At 41.7% G+C, this 12398-nt stretch overlaps 1 protein-coding gene, 1 non-coding gene and 1 pseudogene across 5 annotated transcripts in view; 2 read left to right on the forward strand and 1 right to left on the reverse strand.

The window, feature by feature from the left end:
• The window catches only part of AK4 (adenylate kinase 4), a 171299-nt gene that overhangs the window by 74723 nt on the left and 84178 nt on the right, over positions 1 to 12398 (reverse strand). The window lies entirely within an intron of this gene.
• On the forward strand, positions 769 to 1392 carry LOC109556200 (large ribosomal subunit protein eL19-like; annotated as a pseudogene).
• TRNAE-UUC (transfer RNA glutamic acid (anticodon UUC)) lies at positions 3870 to 3942 on the forward strand. The gene has a single exon. It is a non-coding gene; the product is annotated as a tRNA-Glu (tRNA).

A 12398-nucleotide genomic window follows, 5' to 3' on the forward strand; every position in this document is an offset into this window, starting at 1 on the left:
TTATGTGACAACAAAAGACTGAAGTTGGATAAGTGGATGACAGTTTATAGATGACAGTTTCAAGGAGTTGGCTTTCATCTCAGTATGAGGGGGAAAAAAAAATCTTCCAACAATTAGACCTGTCCAGCAATGAAAGAGCCTGCCTCCAGAGGAGGCAAGTTGGCTGTCAGCAGCTGTAGAAGGGATCTGACACAGAATGGCCACTTGGACAGAAGGACTTAAAATCCCTTCCAATTCTAAGATGTTAAGAAATGGAACAAATAATTAAACTTAACACAATCATTGTTATGCATAGTGTTTAGCTCCTAAGAACCCTAGAAAACTGAAACAAAACTGAGTTCAATGAAAAGGTTTTGCACTTTCATCTTATTCCAAGCTGCATTCTTGATTTTTTTTTTAAAGCTAAGCCAATGAAGTAATGCAAGTTGAAAGTCAATCTCCCTCTTTGAAAAACTAAATTATGTCCTGAGATGGTATTTATAGTTACCATTTAAGAAAACTGGGAAACTACTCATACATGCAATCAAAATTTTATAGCTCTCCTACAAACTACATTGGCTATTTTTACCAAGACCTATAGGGGTCATGTAGAAGAAAAATACAGAAGCATCTGTGTTAAAATTTAGGAAAACCAAGCAAAGCAAAAGTTGAATTTCAGTTATGTCAGTTACTCTGTTTACTAGAAGACCTTGAGAAAATCTAACCTATCAGATAAAGAGGTAAAGTTAAGAAAACTGTCATTTTCCTTTCACTGCTGTGGCCACAGCCATGAGTATGTTGAGGCTTCAGAAGAGGCTTGCCCCCAGGGTCCCTCTGCTGTGGCAAAATGGTCTGGTTGGACCCCAAGGAGACTAATAAAGTCACCAAGGCCAATTTCCATCAGCAGATCCAGAAGCCAATCAAAGATGGGCTGATCACCTGGAAGCCTATGACTTCTTGGACTCAATGGTGGAAAAACACCTTGGCTCGCTGGAAGGGCAGGCATATGGGCATAGATAAGTGAAAGGGTACTGCCAACGCTCGAACACCCGAAAAGTACCTGAAAGCAGAGGATGAGAACTGCGCTGGCTGCTCAGAAGATACCATGAATCTAGGAAGACTAACCACCACGTGTATCACAGCCTGTACCTGAAGGTGAAGGGTAACATGCTCAAAAACAAGTGGATTATATCCACAAGCTGGATATATATCCATGGAATATATATATATATATATATCATGGAATATATCTACAAGGTGAAGGCAGACAAAGCTCGCAAGAAGCTTCTGGCAGACCAGGCTAAGACCTGTAGGTCTAAGACCAAGGAAGACCTCAAGCACCAATAAGAGCAGCTTCAGGCCAAGGAGGAAATCATCAAGATTCTACCCAAGGAGGAAACGACCAAGAAATAAAGTTCTCCCCCTCTTCTCTGTACATAGTAGCCTCAGCAATTGCATAAATCACACATTCAATAAAAACAAACCTTATTCTGCCTTTAAAAAAAGAAAGAAGAAAGAAAGAAAACTGTCCTTTTAATGATGACACAATTTTTAAAAAGAAATTTTCCCTGCCTTCCAAAAGAGGTACACACATAAGTAGCTTCGTTTGGATAAGAGTGGAAACAAGGGGTTTCCCTTATGGTCCAGTGGTTAAGAATCTGCCCTTGCAATGCAAGGTACGTGGGTTTGATCCCTGATCCATATCCAGCACATCTCAGAGCAACTAAGCCCGCAGGCCGTAACTACTTTAGTCCAAGAGCTCAGGAGCCCCTGTCACACAATTAGACGCCACAACCAAAGCTTCTGAGTACCACAACAAACACCCAATCAGCCAAATAAATAAATTTAAAAAAAAAAAACAGAAATAAGACAAATTCAAAGGAAAATAGGACAACACAATTAAAACAAGGAGCAAATGCTTACAACCTCTGCAGAACAGAGAATGGTTGAGTGGTGAACACACACATACACTCACACACACTCACACACACACCCAAACACATCCCCTAAACACCACTGGATTATGTCACTGATTCCATTCAAAGCACCACATTCACTGAGGAAGATTTTAAATGAAATGAAAATATATAACTCCAGAGAGGAGGAGAACAAACCAGAGACTCCTCTTATTTGCCAGGTATTTGACATAAATAACCTCCTCTGACCCTCCCCAAAGCCCTGTGAAATAGGATTCTTACAAAGGAGGAAATCAGGTTCATTAACTTCCCCCAAATTTACAAAGTCAGTAAGACGTTGAGCCCGAGGTATGCATGACTCCAAAGCTCAACAGTATTTCCACTATGCCATGGGGCCAGCTTCAGTGCCAGCCACTTGCTACACCAAACCCACAAGGGTTCATGTCAACTGGAACTTCCCACAGGTATGGACTGCACCCCTCTGTTAAATGGGACCGCTGTCCCTGACAATCGCTGGTTTCAAACTTCAAAGGGCTGCATTTGGATCTGGCCTTGCCCACCATTCCCATACAGTCACATCTAATGTCACCACTTCAACTTCTCCCAAACACTTCTTCCCACTATTTCTAAACTACTTCTAAACTTCCCACTATGGTCTAAACCGTGGTGACACGACCCTGGCTGTGCTCCACTTCCTTCCCACCAGTCCACTGGTCACAGTCACACCACTAAAGGAATTTGAGGAAGGCACTCCCCATAGTTTTCCTATTTACAAACTCCACCTGGGATTATACAGACAGCCCATCTCCCGCCTCCACCAGGAATATTTCCAGCCTATTGCCTATAATCCCCAACTCTAGGTTTTAATCAAAATACCCTTAATTTTAGTCACCTACTCCCAGACATGATCCTTCAAAAACACCCTTCTCAGGACTTCCCTGGAGGTCTAGTGGTTAAGACTCTGCTCTTCCAATGGAGGGGATATGGGTTCAATTCCCCATCAGGGAACTAACATCCCACATGCTGGATGGTGTGATGAAAAACTGAAAAGTTAAACAAAACACCCTGCTCCCATTTTTCCACCTGCCAGTACCTAACCCATCTGTAAAGGCCCAGCTGTAATGCCATCTCTCCCATAGCTTTCAGTTACTCTGTCATCCCAAAGTGTAACAAACAACTATTACACACTGCCTGTGTTAGATACTGGTGATAAAAAAATGAACTCCCTCCACTGTTCTTATAATAAAATTTTCATGCCTTTTTATAGTATTCAGTGTAATCTCCCTGATAAAACAATTAATTGGCTGTATGTTTTACCTTGTGAATTTCTTAAAGGTGGAGACCATTTTTTTATTCCTAATAACAAGATGCCATTGGAATATCTTGATTTAACAAGTGCTTGCTGCTGCTGCTACTGCTGCTGCTAAGTCACTTCAGTCGTGTCCGACTCTGTGCGACCCTATAGACGGCAACCCACGAGGCTCCCCCATCCCTGGGATTCTCCAGGCAAGAACACTGGAGTGGGTTGCCATTTCCTTCTCCAATGCAGGAAAGTGAAAAGTGAAAGTGAAGACGGCAGCCCACCAGGCTCCTCCATCCATGGAATTTTCCAGGCAAGAGTAGTGGAATGGGGTGCCATTGCCTTCTCCATAACAAGTGCTTACTGAAGTTTAAAGTCTAACCATTTGTCTGATACCATAACAACCTCTTAACTGACCTTGGAAGTTTCACTCTAGAACCATCCAAGCCAGTTTACAAACAGCCTGAATGACCTATCAAAAATGTGAATCAAACTGTCAATTTCCTATTTAAAAACAATGGCTTCACCTTAGATTAGGTGAAGGTGTCTTAGCCACATCACTAAAAACACAAACAGCAAAAGAAGAAAAAAAAAAACAGATAATTGGACTTCATCAAAATTAAAAACTTTCCATAGACATCCTGAAGAGAGTAAAAAGACAATTCACAGGGAATTCCCTAGTGGTCCAGTGGTTAGAACTCGGCACTTTCACTGCCAAGGGCCCAGGTTCAATCCCTGGTTGAGGAACTAAAGTCCCACAAGCCGTGCAACATGGTCAAAAAAATATAAACAGACAATTCACAGACTGGGAGACAATATATGCAAATTATATATCTAATAAGGGACTTATATCCAAAATATATAAAGAATTCAACAATAAAGGACAAATGAGCCAATCTTAAAACAGTCAAAGGATTTAAATAGACATTTCTCTCCAAAGAAAACATACAAATGGTCAAAAGGACACGCGAAAAAAATGTTCGACATCATTAGTCCTTCAGTTCAGTTGCTCAATCATATCCGACTCTGCGACTCTATGAATCGCAGCACGCCAGGCCTCCCTGTCCATCACCAACTCCCGGAGTTCACCCAACTCATGTGCATCAAGTCGGTGATGCCATCTAGCCATCTCATCCTCTGTCATCTCCTGCCCCCAATCCCTCCCAGCATCAGGGTCTTTTCCATCCCAGCATCAGGGTCTTTTCCAATGAGTCAATTCTTCGCATAAGGTGGTCAAAGTATTGGAGTTTCAGCCTCAGCATCAGTCCTTCCAATGAACAGGACTGGTCTCCTTTAGGATGGACTGCTTGGATCTCCTTGCAGTCCAAGGGACTCTCAAGAGTCTTCTCCAACACCACAGTTCAAAACCATCAAGCCTTCAGCACTCAGCTTTCTTTATAGTCCAACTCTCACATCCATACATGACTACTGGAAAAACCATAGCCTTGACTAGATGGACCTTTGTTGGCAAAGTAATATCTCTGCTTTTGAACATGCTATCTAGGTTGGTCATAACTTTCCTTCCAAGGAGTAAGCATCTTTTAATTTCATGGCTGCAGTCACCATCTGCAGTGATTTTGGAGCCCTCAAAAATAAAGTCTGACACCGTTTCCACTGTTTCCCCATCTATTTCCCATGAAGTGATGGGACCAGATACCATGATCTTCGTTTTCTGAATGTTGAGCTTTAAGCCAACTTTTTCACTCTCCACTTTCACTTTCATCAAGAGGCTTTTTAGTTCCTCTTCACTTTCTGCCATAAGGGTGGTGTCATCTGCATATCTGAAGTTATTGATATTTCTCCCGGCAATCTTGATTCCAGCTTGTGCTTCTTCCAGCCCAGCATTTCTCATGATGTACTCTGCATACAAGTTAAATAAGCAGGGTGACAATATACAGCCTTGACGTACTCCTTTTCCTATTTGGAACCAGTCTGTTGTTCCATGTCCAGTTCTAACTGTTGCTTCTGACCTGCATATAGGTTTCTCAAGAGGCAGGTCAGGTGGTCTGATATTCCCATCTTTTTCAGAATTTTCCACAGTTTCTTGTGATCCACACAGTCAAAGGCTTTGGCATAGTCAATAAAGCAGAAATAGATGTTTTTCTGGAACTCTCTTGCTTTTTCGATGATCCAGTGGATGTTGGCAATTTGATCTCTGGTTCCTCTGCCTTTTCTAAAACCAACTTGAACATCTGGAAGTTCACGGTTCATGTATTGCTGAAGCCTGGCTTGAAGAATTTTGAGCATTACTTTACTAGCATGTGAGATGAGTGCAATTGTGCGGTAGTTTGAGCATTCTTTGGCATTGCCTGTTTTTAGGGAAATGCAATTCAAAACCACAATGAGATACCACTTCACACCCACTGGGGAGGCTAAAAGAAAAAGACAATAACGAGACTTGACAAGGAAACAGTCATTGGAAAACTCATTCTTTGGTGATGGGTATGTGTAAATGATGAAGCTGCTTTAGAAAATAGTTTGGCAGTTCCTCTAAATGTTAAACAGTGTTACCACATGACTTAGCAATTTGACTTCTAGGTATACACCCAAGGGAGATGAAAACATGTCCACACAAAAATGTGTATAGTGATGTTCATAGCAGGAAATGACCCAAGTGTCCATCAAAGAATGAAAAAATAAAGTGTGGTATAGCCATCTAATAGAGTACTATTAGGCAAAAGAAATGAAGTACTGACACATATTACCATATAGTTGAATCTCAAAAGCATGCAAAGTTAAAACAGTCAGCTGCAAAAGAAAATTATGTATTATATGAGTCAACTTATATGAAAGATCAAAAAAGGCAAATCCATATAAACAAAAAGTAGGTTAGTGATTACTAGGAGCTAGAGGGAGGAGGGGAATGGGGAATGACTGCTAATAGGTGCAGGGTTGCTTTCTGGGGTAGTGAAAATGTTTTGTAATTATATAGTGGTTGCACAGGGCTTCCCAGGTGGCCCAGTGGTATAGAATCCACTTGCCAAAGCAGGAAGATGCAGGACACCGGGTGGGAAAGATCCCCTGGAGGGGGAAACAGCAACCCACTCCAGTATTCTGGTCTGGATAATCCCATGGACAGAGTATCCTGGCAGGCTACAGTCCATGGGGTCGCAAAGGGTCAGACACAACTGAGCATACATGCATGATGGTTGCACAACTCTATTAAAAAAAAGCACTGACTTATGCACTATAAAAGGATAAACTTTACTATATGAAAGCTATATCTCAATAAAGCTAAAAAAAAAAAAAAAAAAAAAAAAAACCTCCATTGCCTTGCATCCAGTTATAATGAAGTCCTAATTTCTGGCCACCCTACACCTTTCCAGCCACTTCTGCCGTCTCCTCTGCACTCATGATACTCCTGAGACACCTGTCTCCTCTCTTCTCCACTGATGGAAAGCTCACTCCTATATTACAATTTGTCACATGTTCATCCTTCTGCCCAAGTCTTCACATACCTGGCTGCCACGCTCACGTTCAGAGCTCAGCTTATACATCATCTGTTCAGACAGGCCTCCTCCGACTTCACATTCTGAAGTCGTCTTCCCAGTCACTCTGTCACTGCACTATTATATTTGCTTCATAGTACTTACATAACAAATAAGGTGTACAGTTATCTCAGTTGTTTTTCTTTCCTGCCCTAGTAGGATTTCAAAACTTCTGTTGAGCTAAACTAAAGCTAATGAATTTACTCTTCAGATGGTGAAAGACTGTAACTTAAGTTATGAAATGGATCATCTTACAGGGAGGTGATCATGAATGCCGTGTTAGAGGTACAGATGGGTATGGGAGAAATTCCAGATTAGAAAATGACATATAGCTACAACAGCTGTGGAAAAGCTTCATAGAAATGATGGGGCTGCAAACAGACTATGAGAGATTAACTTAAGTGTGAAAAGCATTATGGGAGAAAGGGAGAAAGTTATATCTGAATAACACCCTCCCTCAACGATGTTCATGACCTCAACACTTCACCCACATACACCCACCATGACTCATGAGAATGTAACATGGAACCTCGACCTTGAATCCTTGACAGTAAACGCCTCAAAGACACTTGTGCATACCTCCCCCTACCTAACTCAGGCACAGAAACATTTTTTAAGGGACTATAATAAGTTAAAAAGTACAAGTATTATTCCAGAAGACTTACCATTATGATGAGAAACAATTTCTGCCTACTCACAAATACATATGGTTTCTATTTTAGACCTCTTTTGGCCCATTTTTATGGGAGAAAAGAGGAAGTCGGTGTTTCCTATTTTAGAATTTTTTTTTTTTATGTTTTAGGGACAGAGTGGTAACAGCAACAAACCATGTATCTCCAGCTCACCATTAAAGGGTCTGCTCAATCTCAGTGGACTTGTGGAGAGCTAAGCTGCAGATTCCCTGCCACTCCTGCCCAATGTGACATTTCTAAGACAAAGTAGATATTCACTAGCTACTGGAGCACCTGCAAGGCAGCAGGACACAATGGAAAGTTTAAACCCCAGCCATGCAGTCTCAAGTTTGAATGCTAGCTTCTCTATTTGACTGTCTGATGTAAGGCAAGTAGCTCAACCTATCTGATGCCATTTCTTTATTTATAAAAGGAGATATTACTTACAACTGCTCCAGATTTGTGTGTGGACTAGACAACGTGCATGGGCTTCCCTGGTGGCTCAGACAGTAAAGAATCTGTCTGTAATACAGGACCTGGGTTTGATCCCTGGGTTGGGAAGATCCCCTGGAGGAGGGCAGGGCAACCCACTCCAGCATTCTTGCCTGGAGAATCCCATGGACGGAGGAGCCTGGCGGGCTACAGTCCATGGGGTCTCGAAGAGTCAGACATGACTGAGCAACTGAGCGTGCTGCACAGAGAATGTGCGTGCTTGACCCACTGCAAATGTCAGTTACAATGATCAAGTCACAAGAATTACAAAGTGCCAGGCTCACAGGTTGCTGGTCAATTAAAAAATGCTTTAGAATGGAAAACAGTTGATTTCTAGCTTCTTGGGAATTTGATGAGCAGGAGTGACTTTGCATTATTTCAATACTATCAGGCTCTCTGGCCAAGGAAGAGATGCTTGCTGCCAGACCTGTCGTTTAACCAGTACAAGAACCCTTGGAACTTGGAAGTGAGGCTGTTAAAATATAACATCAGCCATCTAATTGGGCCTGCATGAAGGTCTACAAATGAGACCTTTTGTACTATGTCTTAAAGGCCAATCAGAACCAAACATCAAGTGATGGAGGGGAAAAGGCAGAGTAATCTAAAGCCTCTATTACCTGATTTAAAATATATTTTAAAAATATATATTTGTACATATATCTAGTTCACTAAAAAGACAATACACAGTTGATATATCTGATTCACTGTGAAAGCATGCTAAAACTTAAAAAAAAAAAAAAAACAATTTCCAAGTCTTAAGTCTTTTCACAACATGGACCACACACAGTGCTAAAGAGAAGACTAGCATAATATGAAATGATTTAATAATTTACTTGGTAGATTGTTAAATGTGCAATTCTTCATGCCCTTCAATAATGATTGTATTTATAGCTAATCGTCTAGAGCCAATTTACTCTAGTTTCAAGATCAGTTGCCGTCACTGACCCAGGAATTGAGTTTCAGGAAGTTAGAAACAGAAGATTAAAAGTTTCCTGGTACCATATGTGTATGGATCTTAAAGGTAAGCACAGTAATGGAAACTGGAAAAGGTGATATGAAGCAAGAATAATAACCCTTTCCTTTGATAATATGTATAATTAAAAGAATATGTATAATAGAATGATAATATGCATAATAAAAAAGGGTAAAACAGGAGATTGAAAAAGCTGGCTTGAAACTCAACATTCAAAAAACAAAGATCATGGCATCTAATCCCATCACTTCATGGCAAATAGAAGTGGAAAAAGTGGAAGAAAGGACCGATTTTCTTTTCTTGAGCTCCAAAATCACTGTGAACAGTGACTGCAGCCTTGAAAAGAAAAGATGCTTGCTCCTTGGAAGGAAAGCTAGGACAAACTTAGTGTATTAAAAAGCAGAAAAAAATAAAATAAAATAAAAAGCAGAGATATCACTTTGCCGACAAAGGTCCGTATAGTCAAAGCAATGGTTTTTCCAGCAGTCATGAATGGATGTGAGAGTTTGACCATAAAGAAGGCTGAGCGCTGAAGAATTGGTGCTTTCAAATTGTGGTGTTGGAGAAGACCCTTGAAAGTCCCTTGGACTGCAAGGAGATCAAATCAATTAATCTTACAGGAACTCAATCCTGAATATTCATTGAAAGGACTGATGCTGAAGCTTCAATACTTTGACCACCTGATGTGAAGAGTAGACTTGCTAGAAAAGACCCTGAGCTGGGAAAGATTGAAAGCAAAAGGACAAGGGGGCAGCAGAGGATGAGATGGTTAGACAGCATCACTGACTCAATGAACATGAATTTGAGCAAACTGCAGGAGACAGTGAAGGACAAGGAAGCCTGGTGTGCTGCAGTCCATGGGGTCACAAAGAGTTGGACATGACTTAGCGGCTGAACAACAATATTTACAGGGTGAATGAGGTCTAAAATGATAATATACAAGGTGTGATCAAGTCACAAAAGCAAGGATCCCATGGACTTCAAATAAGCCCTGGAGGAGGAATTCCAGGTATTCCATGTAAACATCCACCTCTCCTCACCTCTTAGTTAAACTGACTTGTCAAAATTCAGCTCAGAAATATCCTCCGAAAAGCTTTCCTTAACTCCATGCAAGCATGATAAGTTGATTCAGTCATGTATGACTCTGTGCAATCCCACAGACTGTAGCTTCCCAGGCTCCTCTGTCCATGGAATTCTCCAGGCAAAAACAGTGGAGTGGGATGTCGTTTCTTCCTCCAGAGGATCTTCCTGACCCAGGGGTTGAACCCAGGTCTTCAGCACGGCAGACAGATTCTTTACCATCTGAGCTACCAAGGAAGCCCCCTTTAACACCATATGTGTGTGTGTTAGTCGCTCAGTTGTGTCCAACTCTTTGCGACCCCACGGGGTGTTGCCCACCAGGCTCCTCCATCCACGTGATTTTCCAGGCAAGAGTGCTGGAATGGGTTGCCATTTCCTTCTACACTTTAACAGCATACACAAAAATAAACTCAAAATGGATTAAAGAACTAAATGTAAGACCAGATACTATAAAGCTCTTATGGCTGAACACGAGTCTCTTATGTCTCCTGCAATGGCAGGCGGGTTCTTTACCACTAGTGCCACCTAGGAAGCCTCTTCCTTTAACCCCATTTCCTCCTAAATGCTGGGTAGGCTGCCTCTTCCCTATGTGCCCAGGACCTACAAACACACACCTTGCAGCCTTTCATCCACTGCATACTTGTTTGCCTCACTGCCTCTCCCAATAAATTTACAGCTCCTTCAGGAAACAGACCTTGACTCACCTCTTTGTATCCCATAAGCCAGTACTGCCTGGCACTCAAGCCTTTGTTGAAAGATATAATCAAGGGACAGTCAGCAAAGCGTATTTTTGTATACTGAAAGACTGCAAATAACCCACAGGCAACTGGTTAAATCACCATTCTCAAAGTGTGGTCCAAGGATCTCTGAGGGTCCATAAGACCTTTCCCAGTGTCTGTGAATCCCCTCTTTCTCTAACCACATATTTGTGTAAAGCCAGATTCTCTTCCAATACTTTCATCTGACAACACGGCAAACTGAGTAAGAAACCAGATGTGAGAATCTAGCTTTCTTCTATTAAACCAAACATTACAGAGATTTGCAAATATGCTACTCTTCTTTGGAGTTTGTTCTAGAAAACAGTTCTTTTTTAATAGAAATAGGTTAACATGGGTTTATTACTCTTGTGTGTGTTAGTCACTCAATTGTGTCTGACTCTTCAAGACCCCATGGACTGTAGCTCACCAGGCTCCTCTGTCCTAAGGGATTCTCCAGGCAAGAATACTGTAGTTGGTTGCCATTTCCTTCTCCAGGAGATCTTCCTGACCCAGGGATCAAACCCAGGTCTCCTGCATTGCAGGCAGATTCTTTTACCATCTGAGACCAGAGAAGCCCAGTTACTCTTACTTTTAACAAATTAATAAATATTTTTAAACTTTCTTAGTTTTGATTTCTAGTACAGTTAATAACTATAGGTAGAACCTGTATAAACAAAGACTCTTTGGGGTTCTCAATGTCTTTTAAATGTACTAAAAGGTCCTGAGACCCAAACAGTTGAGAATGGGTCAGTTAAGGAAACAATGGTATAGCTGTATGATAGGAGTATGCAGCCAATTTTTTAAAAGAATATGGTAGGTTGATAAACACTAGTAGAAACCAATGTCCAAGCTATAATGCTAAGTTTTTTAAAAAAGGACAGGAAAAAAAAAAAAAAAGGACAGGGACTTCCCTAGTGGTCCAGTGGCTGTACCTGTGCTCCTAACGCAGGGGGCCTGGGTTCTATCCCCGGTCAGGGAACTAGATCCCACCTGTCACAACTAAGAGTTCCCATGTCGCAAGTAAAGATGTTGTGTGCCGTAATTAAGACGTGTGCTGTGTGTGTTAGTTGCGCAGTCTTGTCTGACTTTTTGCAACCTCATGGATTACAGCCTGCCAGTCTCCTCTGTCCATGGGATTCTCCAGGCAAGAATATTGGAGTGGATTCCCATGCCCTCCTCTAGGGGATCTTCCCGGTGCTATGCTATGCTAAGTCACTTCCGTTGTGTTCGGCTCTGTGTGACCCCATAGATGGTAGCCTACCAGGCTCCCCCGTCCCTGGGATTCTCCAGGCAAGAACACTGGAGTGGGTTGCCATTTCCTTCTCCAATGCATGAAAGTGAAAAGTGAAAGTGAAGTCACCTAGTCGCGTCCGACTCTTAGTGACCCCATGGACTGCAGCCTACCAGGCTCCTCCGTCCATGGGATTTTCCAGGCAAGAGTACTGGAGTGGGGTGCCACTGCCTTCTCCGGGATCTTCCCAAACCAGAGATCAAATCCAGGTCTCCTGCATTGCATGAGGATTCTTTACCGACTGAGATACCAGAGAAGCCCGGGTGACATGGCACATCAAATAAATAAATATTTAAAAAAGAAAGAAGGGCAAAACAAAGTATTGATATACATGTACATTTTTTAAAGAGGTACCACTAAACATACATATATATATATACACACACACACACACATATTTTTAGGATGAAATCCAAGAAAAGTAAAAAGTACGTATCCCTGTGGAAAGTA

This window comes from Bos indicus, chromosome 3 (genome assembly GCF_029378745.1).
Source record: "Bos indicus isolate NIAB-ARS_2022 breed Sahiwal x Tharparkar chromosome 3, NIAB-ARS_B.indTharparkar_mat_pri_1.0, whole genome shotgun sequence".
NCBI lineage: Eukaryota > Metazoa > Chordata > Mammalia > Artiodactyla > Bovidae > Bos > Bos indicus.